Below are 13,345 nucleotides of genomic sequence, written 5' to 3'. Positions count from 1 at the left end.
AGTTCCAAAATCTAAAGAAGGGAAGGATGAGTGTCATCGAGTATGCTGCAAGTTTTATGGAGAAAATGAAGCCTGTTCCTTACCTAGTTCCAACTGAGCTCTCCATGGTCAACAAGTTTGACCATGGATTACCAGCAGACTTTAGACTAATGGTCAAGCAAGCAACCACTTTGAAAGGAGCCATCTGCGCATCCAAGAATGTTGAGACCCAGATTAGGGAAAAGGATCTAGAGAGAGCTGAAGTTGGCGAGAAAAGGAAGCATGAAGGATCTTCAAAGTCCAACAAAGATCTCTGGAATCCCCTCTTTATTTGGTTTGATGTTGCATGGACCATTTCTTGGGTTAAAATCCCAAAGGTGGAGACTTTATGAGTATAATGTGCTCCATGGACCTAGATCTGTCCCATTTCAATGGTATTCGTGTTATAGATCCATAAAGTTTCCATCTTGGTCGTTGGTATGAGGTCATTCTTGAGTTATGAGCTTTCTAGAGTTAGGAAATGGAATATTATGGGTGATAGTGACTTGTCCAGCCATGCAAAGGCTTAAAGTCACAATCTTTATGGATTAAGAGGTTTAGAAATGGTCAGATCTAGAAGTTGGACATGGGTCTTAACTGTTTAAGACCCCAAAAGCTTAGAGTCTATAACTGGGAATTACGCGGGGCATAATCCCAGTACGCGCGGCGTAAGCGGTCGTGCACCCCGTTTCTGTGAAGACACCGGGTACGCCCAACGTACATGTTTGGTACGCGCAGCCTAACCCGGAGAGTTGACTTTTGTTGACTTTTAGGGTTTGGTAAATTTTAGGGTCTTGGAGCCATGAGAGGGGTAAAATGGTGTTTCACCCTTGTGAGAGTACTAAGAGAAGGAATAGTCTAGCCTTGAGAGATGTATTGATTTAGAGTGTTTATTTCATATGATTAGGTGGAGGCTAGACCAGGTTTTTACAGAGTTCGAGATTACCGAGTTACCCGAGGTGAGTCTTCTCACTATACTTTACCTAGAGTGGTAATTTGAGTTATGTGATAGAATATTTGTATGTTTTTTCATGATGAGATTTCTATGTGTTTTATGCTATGTATGTTACAGAGTTTACAGAGTTTGGACCATAAGGTCCACAGAGTTAGGGCCAGAGGGCCCACTAGAGTTATGGGACCGGAAGGTCCCACTAAGATACATTGACTAGAGGTTCAAATAGAGTTATAACCTCGAGTGGCTAATATGTGTTGCGAGTGGTATTTTGGGGAACTCACTAAGCATTTATGCTTACATTGTTATGTTATGTGTTTCAGGTACCAGTGACGATCGCGGGAAGGGGTCGGCTTGATCAGTACACACTTGAGGAGTTTTTACGTACTATGATCTTGGGATGTGATGTTATGAATTAATTATGTGATACATTGATGTTTTATAACAATTATAAATGAAAATTTGTTTTTTCTAAATGTGAAAAATTATTTGAAAATTTAGGTGTTACAGAAATGGTAGAGATTCAACCCCTAGACTTTGAAAAAAATATAACATTGTACTCTCAATCCATCAGAGTTGTCCCCTAATCTCATGTACCTCACCACTTATCTCGGTCCTCAACCATAAGGCTCTCCTCTCAACTTTGTCATCTGTCTTGATAATGATCTCAATTCAATCTTGGCCTTGGGTCCCTAGTAATCAAGATGTGGCCTATGTCGTGTTTGTGTGGCGGGCTCGACGCCTAGTATTGGTTCATCAATAGGTGCATGTACTAGCTGGACCAGATCATAATTAGGAATCCTATATATCTCAGTCGGTCCTTGCTCTAGCATTTTCATCTTCACCAATGCTCATGCATCCAGCTATTTTATTGCCAACTTCATGTCCTCAATAAATTTGGCTATTATGTGTGGATCCAGTGGATCTACGTGATAAAAACACTACTAGTGAATAAGGAAGGTTGTGGAGAACCTTAGGAGTCATAAGGCACCACAAAAATAAACAAATATGTACTCGGAACCTTGTCCCCCTCAGCTTTATGAAAAATAGTACTTGATATGAATTTGTGAAGTAAGTGATGATAGGTGATCTAAAGCTTCGATCCTAGGCATGCTTGGCCACATAAGGACCAATGGCATGCGCCAAAACATATGGTTCAACATCTTGTATACTAATGTGTATAGACTAAAAATAATTAGGTGGTTGAGACGTGGAGAGATTAACCTAACCATTGGGAATAGGTAGATATTATCTATTGATAGGATTGGTTTTTGAGCTTACTTTTATATCTGGTATGTCTATGGTTTTATTGAATGCAACTCTGTTGATATGGAAAGAACCATTATATCTTTAAAAGCATTATATGATGATAGTTTTGAATTTTTTTTGATAATGGATCAATTTAATTTCATAAAAGTGAAATGATTTACTTTAAAGCTATTCTAGGTAAAGTTTTTGTGAAACCCCTATTTGCTTAAAGAAACAACAACCTTTCAATCCTCAATGTTGACTCAATTTCATCTGAAGTTTGTTTGGATAAAATATATTTATGGCATTGTTGTCTTTGCCTCATTAATCAAAAATGCACTGTTCTACTCCAACTGGATAAGATTCTAGAATCATTTGACCAAACATCTTATGATGAATGTGAATATTGCTTACTAGGGAAGATTACAAAATTGCCATTGATGTGTGTAGGTCGTTCAGATTAGCTAAAAGGCACATAGAAATATACTTTGTTACATTTATAATGACTTTACTAGACATGGTTATGTTTATCTAATAAAATAACTTTGAAACCTTTGAGGTGTTCAGAATATTCCATAACAAAAGTAGAAAATCAACTTTCGAAAAGTCTTAAGATCTTAGATCTGATAGGGTAGTGAGTTTCTTAATGATATATTTTTCAAACATCTTAGAACTCAGGGGGTAAATCTTAATGGGTTTTGTTAAACAAAAACGATCATAAATTTATAAAACAATTTTAGTTGCAAACATAAATAACTAGTTTATTTTAAGATCATTTTAACAAGGCCACCATGAGGATCCAAATTAATGAACTAGAAATATAATAACAACCATTGGATGTTTAAGAGCTAACCATTAAAACCTTTGATTCCACTTGGAACTGGGGATTTCACGAAGATAGCAAAAATTGAAGATCATAACCTTGGCGATTCTAGTGATTAATTATTCCAAAGAATAAGAGAGAATCAAATAAAAAAAAAATTGGAAATCTTGTGATAGCAAAATTTATTTGATATGAACGCAATATGATCTTAGGAAAATATTCTCTTTATCAAAATAAAGAGAGACTAAGAAGTGATTGTATGGTTTCCCGTTGAATTACAATAGTCAACTTGTTAGGAAATTACGAATGGCTTCTTTTTATAAGTCTAAATGGGTAGGGTTGTTTACAATCATATTTACAACTCAAAATAAGTGCAGTGATGTAAATGTAAATACCTGATTGATCATTGTAATCAAATTCAAGTAATCATTGGGTTTTGATTGATATTTAGGTGATAATGTATAAAATAATGTTTAGTTGGTAATCTCATAATAAGAAAAAGAAAATCGAACCTATTTGGGTAGAAATGATCTTGAATCAACCAATTTTATTAATGTTTCTCATCATGAAAATTATGAGATTTTGAACACTAGGAAGTTTCGTCAAGTCATGAGTAAAAAAGTAAAACAATAAATTGTTCACCGTCAATTCCTTAAAATATATTGTTTAGTGGGTCTCACTCTCATCATGGTGATAATGATGATAATATCATAAACAAAGATTTTTGTCACACCTCAATTCTAGTTGGTATTGACTAAAATTATGTCTTGGGATCTGCATACTTGTATGTGCATAGTTTAAGAAATATGTGATAAGATGATGGAAAAACGAGTTTCTCATAATCTCTCGGTGACAATAAAATTGATAAAAAGACGATTTTTATAAAATCATAATTCCAAGTTTGTAGAGACTCAAGGGTGAATCAAAAATCATGTTTCGTTTAGAAAGGAACCCTATGTTTAGGTTTCTGTATAACCAAGACATCATCATAGTACCTCTTTATGAAATTGGGACCAGACAGACCTCTCTAAACTACAAAAAGGAGTAGAGGAAGGTAGCTCAGTGAGTTGTGGTAATATAGCCTACTAGGAAGAAATCCTTAGAATAATATATATTTCATTAAGGCTTCATAACCAAATAATCAAATGTGGCTTAGGACAATAAGTTGCATCATGCTTATAGGGACACATAACTAGTCAAATTAGAAAAGAAAAATACCTAATCCCCAAGAATTGCGAATTGGAATGCAATATCAGCAAGTGTTCACAAAAAGTTTGATTAAAAAAATCCAAAATATTTTTATATTTTTGAATGTTTTATAAAAGAGAGAATATTTTTGGATTATTGAATTTTTTAAATAAAAAAATATTTATGTATTTTTGAAAATTTTATTAAAGAAAATAAACTACGACTCACTGTAATCGATCGCAACCAGTCAGATTTGAATAATAAATGATATGACAAAACATTTACCTATTACGACTTGATTCGATCGATCATAGTCCGTTGTAATTGAAAAGTATCCATTCACAATATAATACGGTTGCGATCCACTATGACTGATCACAGTCAGTTGCAATTGAACAACAACTTTTTGCATCCCTCTTTGTTTAAAAGATACTTCAAGCTATGCTTTGGTGACAATATCTCCTAACTTATTTGCAGATCTAACAAAATGCACTTTAACATGGTCTTCGATAAAATGATATCTTAATGCAATGTGCTTGGTTTTGGGATGTTAAATAAGATTATGATAAATACAAACTACACTCTCAGAATCAAAAATACAAAGGAATCTTTTTCATATTTAGAACATAATCCCTTAACCAACTTTGAATCCAAACAATGTGCTTTGTTTTGGAATGTTGTACAAGATTATGAAAAATGTGAAATGCACTCTCAGAATCACAATATAAAGGAATTGTTTTCATATTGAGAACATAATCCCTTAATTGAATTTGAATAAAAATTATTTTAGATTTAAAAGATGTTGTTGTAATGTATTCAACTTCAGCAGTGGATAGGGAAACACATGTATGTTTCTTTCATTGCAAACTTACTAATTTCCCATCTAAGAATTGACAGCTCCTAGTCGTACTTTTCCTATTAAGACTACTTCCTCCAACATCAGCATCTGAATAAGCCTAAAAAATGAACCCAATGTTAGTTGGATACCATAAACCCAAAGATGTTCTTCGTAGATATTTGAAAATGTTCATCACTACTATCATGTGTGACTCCCTTTTATTTGCATGATACCTCCTACTCGATGTTAAGTAAATTAGAGAACCAATCATTTATCTATACGAAGTAATATTAGCAACGGTCTTATCAAGATACAGAGTAGGTTTCGTTCTAAATGTCCTCGGAGTGTTAATTATGGAATCACCAGTCATACCAAACTTTGTAAGAAATGCCTTTGTAAACGCTTCCTGATTTGATGAAAATCCCCTCATTTCTCTATCCAATATTCAATCCAAGTAATAAATTAACTGGACCCACTATTCTCATCTCAAACTTAGTCTCCATCAATTTTCGGAATTCAAAAATAAACCAAGGATTTGTTGCTCCGAAATTGATATCATCAACATAAATGTGGACAATCGTCAAATGTTCTCCTTCCTTCTTGTGAAAGAAAGTGGGGTCAACGGAAACTTATTTAAACATAGATTGTTTAAGAAATCAAGTTAGATTTTCATATTATGCACGAGGAACCTGTTTCAATCCATACACTTCTTTGTCAAGTATATAAAAATGAGTAGGACATTTTTCAATGATAAACCCTGATGGTTGTTGAACATATACTATTTCATCCAATTCACCATTGAGAAATGCACACTTCACATCTATTGGAAATACTTCAAAGTTTTTATGAGAAGTAAATGCAAGAAAAATGAAAACTTATTGCAATCCGGCTATTGATGAGAAATTATCTTCATAGTCAATGTATTACTCTTGGCAATAACCTTTCACAACCAGTCGAGCTTTGTTATGAACAACATTCCCTTGTTTTTCAAGCTTGTTACTATAAACCCACTTTAATCCAACAACTTAAGCATTTGCAGGTGTTGGAATTAATCTCCAAACCTTTTTTTAATTCATTCAGTTCCGCATGCATTGTTTCTACCCAGTCAAAACGATCAAGTGCAGCTTTTATCGTTTTTTGTTCAATTTTGGATAGGAACGAGTTGAACATACAAAACTCTGGATCCATATTGAGTAATGCTTGTTTTTACTTTTTCTGAGCACAAGTAAGCATACCTTAAGAAATTTCTCCAATATCTTGAGATTTTGGATGGTCTTTAGTCCATTTGGTTAATGGTGGATAATTCACATCATACTTAGCATTTATTTCACCATTCACTTCTTGTGATTGATCATCTTCATCATTATTGAATAATTCCACCCCCAATGGAAATTACAATCATAAAATTATTAGTCTGCCTCTAGATAAAACCATTATTTATTATATTATTTTCATCGTGCACAATTGGGTTATTATTCAGAGTTGTGTTCATTTCACTCTAGGCACCTCCCCATCAATATGTACTTCAATATTTTCAACAACATTATCTACAAGTTTTAACTACTCATAACCATGATTATCAGATGCCTTTTCTTCTAAAGTAGTTTCCTTATAAGATTCCTCAAAGAAATATAAGAAATCTTCATCAAAACAAGTAATTTTAACTAAACCTGAACAAGATGGAGGAAAATTTTCTTCGCATTGAGTTGTAGTTTTCTGATAAGATTCTAAGTGTTTATCATCAATAGCCGCGTAGTAACTTTCTTTGATTTTTCTTTTCTTCTTACTCAGAACACGACAGGCTTTGGAATTAAGTGAAGATCCAAGGAAGATGGTGTAACAACCCGAAGTTGTTCATCGCCGAAAACCCGTTCTACCCGAATAACTCGTCGGAAATCGAAATGTCCCGATATCGTTTTTGGGCTTAGTTAACTAAAATTTATATGTTTATTATCATTCAATGAGGGTCGAAATCATTTAGGAACTCATGAAATTAGCCCAAGACATTTATTTCTTAAGTTTTAGAAATATTCTCGTCGGGTGACGAAAACTCAATCGGGTGCGACCCAAAGCATCGTTTCAGGCCGGTATCGGGTAGAATTTCCACCGTGTCCAAGTTTTATGGACTATATAAACATGTTTAAGCACTCATTTGAAGCTTTTTCCTTCTCTCTCTACTCTCTCTCTAACCTCTCTCCTAAATCCAAAGATTAAGTGTCTAAAACTCAAATTTAAGGCTTCAAATCCTTAAGGTACCTTCCTAGCCTTAATCTATAGCATGTTTAGCTTCCAAATTAGACACTTAATCATGAAATTGGACAATATATGTGAGTTTACGGCCCAGGAGGCTGCCTAGGCCGTAAACACCATTTTGAAGGGTTTTTAGCCCTTAAACTCCTTCCTTAACTTATTTGGACTTTAGATATGGCTAAGGGACTTCAAGATATGGACTTAGAACACCTAAAACTATGATTTTGAGGACTTTGAAGGAGTTTACGTCCAAGGCATAAGCTTGGGCCGTAAACTCATGTTAATGGGGTTTTTCATGCCCTTAAACCCTTCCAAATCACCTCTATGGCTTAGATATGAATTATAGGACCTTGGTATTAGCATTTGGACACTTGAAACATGAATTTTGGGGGATTTAGAAGAGTTTACGGCCAAGGATAGTGCTTGGGCCGTAAACTCCCCAAAACTTAGCATAAATCCAATTCTAAGGTGTTAGAAAGCCATCCAACACCACCAAAAGCCTTGGAATAAATCAAGGGACCAACCAAAAATACTTTGGAGGCCTTAAACACATATTTTATGGGGTTTCTAAGAGTTTACGTCCAAGACCTGTTCTTGGGCCGTAAACTCCAAAAATTTTGGTGTTAGAATGCAAACTAAACACCCCTACAGCCTTTAGATGAATTTTAGAAGTCCATTCATGCAAGTTTTAGACCTTGAAACACATTGTAGCTCCATATATTAGATTTTACGGCCATGAGGGGGGTCTCATAGGCCGTAAACTCCATAAAAGCCTCATATGTTCCATATAAACTCATTTCTAGGCTTGTGGGAATTTTTAGAATCACATGTGATTGATTTTAACAACTTAAAAACACTAAATCTTGAAGAATTGAGAGTTTACGGCCAAAGAACCCATGCCTAGGCCGTAAACTCCCTTGTGTGTTGTAAATGATGTTTTTAAATTAATCCAAGCCTTAAGAAAATTTAATCCAAGCATTTCCAAGTGTCCATATCCATTTATAACCCAAATTTGCACCCTAAACCACCCTACCATGAGTTTACGGCCGTAAACTCATGGGGAATGGGTGTTTTGGACCTAAAACTCTTGTATAAGTTTACTCATGGGGAGTAAACTCAAGTCCCAATTCCCTAGTATCATTTCTCATCCCTAAACGCCACCCGGGTCCCTCCAAACACTCGTATCAGAGTGTTTTCGCGACTTGAAGCAGGTGTCCCTATCAAAAGAATAAACTAAGTCCTAATTAGATACAAATGTGTATCTTTACATTATAATTAGGAACCTCGTGTATTTACAAGCCCCGGATCCACTCTTAGCATCCAAATCGTCATACTTCTCGTCCGGTGAGTTCATACCCCTATGCCTTTTTCACTGTTTTTAACTGTTTTCAGGGGGGAATACAAGCAAACCAAAACTGTTTTCAAATCATAACATCTATGTATTTCAAATAATATCTGGCAAGCTTATAAACTTTTATTCTCCTTATGTATTATGTTGAGCATAAGGAATGACTTATCAATTACAACTAAATGGATTTTAGTTAAGAAAATAACCAAACTAATCAAATTATTATGGGAATAATTTGGGGTTCTATGTTTCTCTTTCTATCATGTACTGATAGCTGTATTAAGTTATTAGATAAACTATGTCTGATTCAGTTTATCTCCGTATCATTCGAATGTTTTTGCCAGATAATTTCATTGTATGTATCTATTTTTCGCTGTATCATGTCTTAAAGTCTATGTATGTTTGTAATCGTATGAGAATCATGTGAATAGTTTAATACTAGCTTGTGAGATAGTCACTACCCTTTATGGATGATCAAGTAAATCCTCTCCGGAAGTGTAACCAGAGTCTCCTGGAGGGAGAGCGAGGAATTTGTGAATAGATCTATTCGGGACTGACAATCCCACACCTTAACTGCTAGCTACAGTTAGGCGGGCACGCCTAGGGTGACAAATTCTGGATATCATTCGACGTCTGACTAACGTCAAGGAGGTCTCGTTGTCATATCAGCATGGTTACCCGACTCACAATACGTATTAATATAAACTTATTCACAGCTAGGATCTGTTTAGAATCTATATCTTGTTCGGGATGGTAATCCCATGGTCTTGTAATCTATATCTCGTTCGGGATGGTAATCCCATGGTTTTATGTCTACATCGCGTTCGGGATGATAATCCCATGATCTTGAGTCTATATTTCGTTCGGGATGGCAATCCCATGGTTTTGAAAATAAATCTTATACGGGATGATAATCCCATGATTTTATCAAACTATCTTATATCTAGTTTCGGGATAGTGATCCCATGGTTTATCAAGTTATCTTATATCTAGTTTCGGGTTAGTGATCCCATGGTTTTTATCGAATTATCTTATAACTGGTTCGGGATGTAGTCCCAAGGTTTTCAAAATACTTTCTATTTACAGTTCGTCTAAATTATAGTTTTGTGAATTAAACTATACTATGTGTTATCTAATCAATCTTACAATTAGGAAAATATGGGATTTTCCTGGGGTTAACTTATATCTGTAACAAAACTGTAATGAAAGATAACTTAACTACTTTACATAAGAAAATATGGGATTTTCTTGGATATCAAATCTTTTCAGAAAACTAAAGAAAATCGATACATTTTCACAAAACAAAACCGCTTATGAACTCACCAGCTTTATGCTGATTTTCAAACTGCTTGTATTCTCATGTCCAAGTTAGACAGGTACCCGGCGATATCTTTTGGTGAAGATGGAGTGCTCCGAAGACTCGTCTCTTTTGTTCATATGATATATGTATAACTTTTGTACAATTTACTTTTGAACCAAATGTAAACTTTCATATATATGTAATGTAATGGTTGTTTACTGTGATTACTATGTACATTGGATTTGATACACAACATGGAGCCAACCCCGGGAACGTTTCCGCCTTTGGTTTTCGGGGTGTGACAGATTGGTATCAGAGCCCTTGTTTATAGTGAACAGAGTATACCAAACCTTACATCGTATAAGACTATAAACATTAAGGGGCCTAAGTGCTCTGAACTAAAAGTATCCTACAATATATAAGTATTTTCAAAAGTATTTAAGTATGCCGAGCCGTCGAAATCCGTAACTATAAGTAGAACAAAACATAAGTAAATGGGTGTTGTACACTACGGTTAAACCTGGGCAGTTATGTAGTCGTGTCTAGGGTCAATATAGCCTGGCCAACTATATTCATTCGAGACACGGCCAACATGTGCTTGGGAGTGACTGTGGCATGCGGCATACCTAAAACTTACCCAATATCCCAGACAACAAATCGACGATGCAGCGAACCATGAAATACTATGGAAGTATTTCTCGAGCCGATCCTTTGTAGAAATTCTCGTATACGCGTTATTCCTTAATCATTCCTCTAGCGATAAAATGCTCTATCTTGATAACTCCTTTCTGCTTTATCGCTTTGTATGATGCTATATCTGCCATGATGAGATATCTCATGTCCCATATCTGTTGATTCAATTCAGAGGACTTATGATCCTCTCTTTCCTGATCTTTTTAGATCAAGATGCCTCCAAGAAAGAGACCTAGCTCAACGAACAACAACAATCCTCCTCTTCAACTTGATCTTGCATCGCTTCAGACAGTTCTGACTGCTGCAATGGTAGCAGCCATGTCGCAAATGAACTCTAGAAATTCAGGAGGTGATCCCCAACACCAAAACCCAGAAGATAGTCAGGGACACCAAAAAGGGGGTTCCTATAAAGACTTCATGAACGCAAAACCAACATTTTTCGATGGCACAGGGGGTGTCATTGCCTTAACCCGATGGTTCGAGAGAATTGAATCAATCTTTGAAATATGTGGCTGTTCGGAGTCTGATAGAGTCAAGTTTGCCGCCTGTACTTTCCTAGACAAAGCCCTGACTTGGTGGAATGGCCGAGTCAAATCCTTAACTTTACCTGTAGCCAATGCTATGGGTTGGGAAGCTATGAAGGAGCTTCTTCTCGCAGAATATTGCCCTCGGGGCGAACTTCAGAAACTAGAACATGAACTATGGAACCTTAAGATGAAGGGTTCTGACATAGCTGCTTATACCTCAAGATTCGACGATCTGGCCCTACTTTGTCCGGGAATGGTTACCCCGGAAAGTAAAATGATAGAGAGATTCATCTGGGGGTTGACCCAGCCAACAAAGGGGAATGTCTTGGCTGCAAAGCCAGACACTTATGACAGTGCCAAATGTCTTGCGAAAATCCTGATAGATCACGAAGACAACTCTGATGAAGAAGCTACTACCCCCGAGCCAGTCACTAGTGGAGGCGGAAGTAAAAGGAAATCCTGGAACAAGCGTAAGGCCCAAAGTATGCAAGGGTCTTCTAAGAAACAGCAAACGGTAGCAGTCCATGCTGCTACTGCTCCTGTTGCTGTTTCAGCTGTAGGTTCCACAACCCAAACTCCCAGCAGTGGATATACTGGTTCCCTTCCTTGGTGTGGTAAGTGCAACTACCACCACCGCATTCCTGGTCCATGTCGCGAAAGGATCTGCGACAACTGTGGCAATAAAGGCCATCATGCGCGAACCTGTAGAAAACCAGCGAAACCAACGAACCAATCATCTGGAACGGGAATCAGTCCGGCCTGCTACAATTGTGGTGAAGCTGGGCATTTCAAAAGGAATTGTCCCAAGACAGCTACAACCACAAATCCCTCTGCTGCCGCAGGTATATCTCTCTTTGATAATTCTTATACTTGCAACTCTTTTTGATTTTCGATGCAAAAAGGGAAACTTGTTATCTATCTATTCGAACGTATTCTAAACTCAATCCTTCGTATGTAATCGAAATGTATACCGTCGAGACAACTCACTAGTGAAATAGAGAACACTAACTTCGTATCTATAGATTGAATCCTCGGTCCGGAGAACTATTCTATTCCATTCGATTTATAAAGGGGGAAACTTTCCATGAAAATACTTTGATGCCATGTTTAACCAGAAATGACCGAGTTTTCGTTCGTGTTGTTATCTTTACTTTCGAAAGGGCCGCTCGTTAGATCTTTTTCTCGACCCGATTCTCGTGATCTTCGGCATCAAACTTTCGTATCATTCTATGCCTTAGAACTCAAAAGTTTTCCCAACGTGAATTACCACGCATCCCTCGTTTCTGTGATTATTGAGAAACGGGAAGTTAGCAACTATTCCCTCTAAATGTCTATCCCGAAGGAATCCCAGAAGTTTCTTTCGAGCATCTAGTTTAGTCTCACATCAAACCTTTCGAGATCTTCGTAGAGATCGATTCAGTAACCTTCAAGTTTTGGATGCCCTTAGAACTTAGTAACAACTATTTTGACCATCACGCCTCGAATCCTTAGAAGCGTCTGCCCAATGAAACCCTGGTGATTCCTTGGAGGAAACCGAAGTCGTTCAGGGTTGGAACTTCCACGAGAAAGCAGATTGATATCGTAGATTGAGAGAGAGTCAAGAAGCGAAACCAAGACATGTCCGGATAATGAGAATTCGTTAGAACGCCCAGTAGAGACCTGATTCCACTTGAGAAAGTGAAGATCCGAAGCAACAAATCCATTCGTATCTCATTCCAAATCCATGACCTATATATTATTCTTTGAATTTCGGGACGAAATTCCCTCTAACGGGGGGATAATGTAACAACCCGAAGTTCTTCATCGCCGAAAACCCGTTCTACCCGAATAACTCGTCGGAAATCGAAATGTCCCGATATCGTTTTTGGGCTTAGTTAACTAAAAGTTATATGTTTATTATCATTCAATGAGGGTCCAAATCATTTAGGAACTCATGAAATTAGCCCAAGACATTTATTTCTTAAGTTTTAGAAATATTCTCGTCGGGTGACGAAAACTCAATCGGGTGCGACCCAAAGCATCGTTTCAGGCCGGTATCGGGTAGAATTTCCACCGTGTCCAAGTTTTATGGACTATATAAACATGTTTAAGCACTCATTTGAAGCTTTTTCCTTCTCTCTCTACTCTCTCTCTAACCTCTCTCCTAAATCCAAAGATTAA

This window comes from Lactuca sativa, chromosome 3 (genome assembly GCF_002870075.4).
Source record: "Lactuca sativa cultivar Salinas chromosome 3, Lsat_Salinas_v11, whole genome shotgun sequence".
NCBI lineage: Eukaryota > Viridiplantae > Streptophyta > Magnoliopsida > Asterales > Asteraceae > Lactuca > Lactuca sativa.
This window is presented reverse-complemented; position numbering follows the sequence as displayed.